Here is a 5,000-nt window from a genome sequence, read left to right as displayed (position 1 = left end):
TAGATGATGTAATCCTTGCATCTGTATGAAATCCGCGTCATCTGATTTATCTTTCTAAGCCATAAAAAAGACAAATGGATTCAGTGTAATATTATAAATGATATGTATATATACCTAGAAAAAAATCTTAAACGTTTACCATAGGACATGAACATTCAGTTAAAATAGAATCTTAAATAGGTTGCGTTTTCAGTCACCTGACATTGCAGCATGTTTACTTGTGATGCTTTGAGGTCACGTTTACATAATATGTCACTAAATAAACCAACGACATTTATTTTATCTGTAAGGTTAGAGTAAAAGCAAGATATATAAATTATGAAAAAAAAAGTTAAAGTTTGGCTTCCTCCAAAGACTCATTCATATTTAAAATCAAAATATTGTACTATCGCTGTCGTTGATAAAATAAAATGGCAAAGATACAAAGAAAGGTTTTTCTTTCTCTCAGATATACCGAAATTGACCGCATTTACGAGAGGGGAAATAGGTCATTTGCAGGGAAAAGTAGGTCAGACGAGCAATTAGCTCCACGGAGATTACTATAAATCTAGCGAGTGTAAATAGCGCAATCCTGCAAATTCTTCGATACATGTCCAGTGTTTCTTTGTACCTCAAAAGTATCTGCTTCTGACTTTCTCTTTCTTTTTCTCCCTTTTTCATTCTTTCTCTCTGTTCCTTTCTCTACTCTCTGGATACATGCATATGCACACATACATACATTACATACATACATACATACATACATACATATATATGATATATATATATACATATATATATATATATACATATTTATTTAAAACACACCACCACACACACACACACCCCACACACACACCACACCACACACACCACACACACACACACACACACACACTTCACCACACGTCCCACACCATCAGCACACAACACCACACATACACACATACGCACACACACACAACACACACACACCACCACACACACACACATACACACCACACACAGCACACACACAACACACACACACCCACAACACACAACACACACACACCACACACATATATATATATATAGATATATATATTATATATATATTATATATAATAGATACCTATATATGGTATATGCACACTACACACACACCACCTCAACACCACACACACACACACACTCACACTCACCACACACCTCACCCACACACAACTAACACACACACACACACAACACACAACAACACAACCACACACACACAACACACACACACACACACACATATATATTATATATATATATATAATATATATCACCACTATATATACTTATATATATATTTATATATATATATATGTAATATATATAAATATCTATAGTAGATATTATATATATATATCTCATAGATATACACATGCATGCATGTGTATATATATACACACCACTGGGTGGGCAAGCCACACGACGTGCCGGTCCCAATCCCGGTAAATAGAGATGGTTGGCGTCAGGAATGGCACCGGCCATAAAAAATATCTGCCAGAACCAGTTTATGGCGACCCCATAGAAGAATGGGACAAAGCCATAACAAGAAATGTTTTTGTTTTATTGCGTAGATATTTTTTATGGCCGCGGTGGCCGAGTGGTTGAGCATCGGACTCAGACGTCACGACGACATCTGAGTTCGAGGATTCGAGTCACGGCCGGCGCGTTTTGTCCCTTGGGCAAGGAATTTCACCTCGATTGCCTACCTAGTCACTGGGTTGGCAAGCCAGCCCAAGTCAGTGCCGGTCCCAAGCCCGGGTAAATAGAGAGGGTTGGCATCCGGCCATAAATTATATCTGCCACTGAACCTGAACAATGGCGACCCCATATAAGGATGGGATAAAGCTAAGGAAAAAGAAAGATATATATATATATATATATATCTAGATATAGATATATATATATTCATATATATACACACACACACACACACACATCACACACACACACACACACACACACACACACACTATATATATATTAATATATAGATATATATATATAATATCTTATATATATATATATTATATGTGTGTGTGTGTGTGTGGTGTGTGTGTGTGTGTTTGGTGTGTGTGTGTGTTGGTGTGTGTGGTGTGTGTGTGTGTGATGAGTGTGTGTGTGTGTGTGTGTGTGTGTGTGTGTGTATGCCCAAATGCCAGTCTGACCTTTACAATAATTCTTACTGATGATATTCTTACCATTATTATATTCATGGTGCACATTCCTATATAAAGAAATGTTGGCTTACCCGCCCAGCATGTCAACGTATCAGGTGTCAATTCTCACCTGTTGGTAATTTTGGCAACCGGAGGGGTCGTCGTTATCCAAAACGTTTACATTTAAACAGCTGCTAAAATCACGTGTATCCGCGCGCTGTTACCCCTATCCCTATCTATATCTGACGCCTGAGAGAGTTGTCTGGATATATCTGGTTAAACCAGCTGTTTGTGCCGTGTCTGTTGCTTTTTATATCTTTTTTATTGATTTTGTCTAACTTTCTTTTCTTTCTCCCCCTATATCTCTTACCTTTGTTTTTTTCGAATTAGGTGTCGCTTTGGGAAAACTATCTATTTTTTGTATTTTATATTCATTCTTACATCTTCCTGTGCCGTCTCTCTCTCTCTCTCTCTCTCTTCTCATCTCCCTCTCTCTCTCTCTCTCTCTCTCTCTCTCATCTCTCTCGTCATCGTTCCTCATTCCTCCTCGACTTCCGGCTCTCTCTCTGCTCTCTAGCTCTCTCCTCTCATTTTGATAATATATTAAGGTTAGTTTAGCTATGTCTAAACCCTATATATATATAACTCACTCCCTATATACTATGTAACCAAATGTTTAGTATATATATGCAATAATATCTCGCAGTCTCTTTATATATATATATATATATATATATATATATATATATATATCTATATATATATATATATAATATATATACAAATATATATATATTATATAATATATAGATATATATATTATATATATACAATATATTATATATATACTATATATCGTATATATATTATATCATATATATATATATTATATAATATATATATATGATATATATATTTGTTTGTGTGTGTGTGTGTGTGGTGTTTGTGTGTGTGGTGTGGGTGTGTGTGTGTGTGTGGTTGTGTGTGTGTGTGTGTGTGTGTATGTGTGTTTTTTGTGTTACCCTACATATATATATATATATATATATATATATATATCTATATATTATATATATATATACACACACACATAAAGTACACATATATACATACTTATATATGTACATAGATATAATATATATATATATAATATATATATATATATCATATATATCTATATATATATATATTAATATACACCACACACATAAATGTACACATTATTACATACTTATATATGTACCTATATATATATATATAATATTATATATATATATAGATAGATGATAGATAGATAGAAATATATAGTATATATATATACATAATATATATGTACATATCTATATCTAGATATATCCCTTATATATGTAACACATACACACACACACACACACACACACACACACACACCACACACACACACACACACACACACACATACCACACACACACACACACACACACACACACCCAAAAACCAAACCCCCCACACACACACACACACACACCATATTATATATATATATATAGATATTATATATATATAGATATATATATATATATATATATATAGACCACACGTGTGTGCATGTATGTATATGTAGTTGTATATATACACATGTACTATATATACATACATACATACATATACATAGATATATATATATATATATATATATACTATATAATCTATATATATATATATTATATAATATATATATATATATATATGTATGCATGTATGTTGTATTATATCGGCGCACACACAGCACACACACTACACAGCCCCCACACAGTATGTACATGTGTATATATTTTATATTATATATATATGTATATATATATATAATAATCTATATATATATGTAATATTATATATATATATATATATATAGATATATTATATATATATATATATATTATATTATATATATATATATAGATATGCATGCATCTATGAATTCTATCTGTATAATATACATCGTAAGTAGAATAGATATAAACAGAAAGACAGACAGACATACAGATTTAGACACATGCATAAAAAAGAATAAAATACATATATATAAACAGAAAGACACATATAGATAGGTAGTAGTAGACAGATAGACATATAAACAATTAGGTAATGCATATGTCCATATATACTTGCATCATGAAAAGGTCTAACACATATATACATACATACATGAATGGGTATACATATTATACATACATGCATATACATATATTTTATATAATATGTATACATACATCCCACACACACACCACACACACACACACACACCCCACACACACACTCACACACACACACCACACACATATAATATATATATATATTATATAGTAATATTATATATTCTATATATATATATGTATGTATATAACTATATGTATCTGCCATGTATTTAATATATGGTGTATATATATGTGAGTGTGTATGTGTGTTGTGCGTGTTTATCTTATAATAATATAATATATATCATCTAAATAGTATATATATATATATATATATAGATATATATATACATATTGTGTGTGTGTGTGTGTGTGTGGTGTGGGTGGTTGTGTGTGTGTGTGTTTGTGGTGTGTGTGGGTTGGGTGTGTGGTGTGTGTGTGTGTGTGTGTTTGTGTTAGTATCATTTAAAATTATACTAAATTTATGTCTAGCATTTCTTTTTATGAAGGTATATATGTTACTATTTTCATTCGAAGAAGATATGCAGCTTCAGTATTATATTTTACGAATTAAAAAAAATACCTATATTCTCTGAGCAGTTTAGTGCCGTATTCTTGAGAATAGCGGTGACTTTTAGTTTTCATCGTTCA

Source organism: Penaeus monodon, chromosome 14 (genome assembly GCF_015228065.2).
Source record: "Penaeus monodon isolate SGIC_2016 chromosome 14, NSTDA_Pmon_1, whole genome shotgun sequence".
Lineage (NCBI taxonomy): Eukaryota > Metazoa > Arthropoda > Malacostraca > Decapoda > Penaeidae > Penaeus > Penaeus monodon.
Note: the sequence above shows the minus strand (reverse complement) of the source record.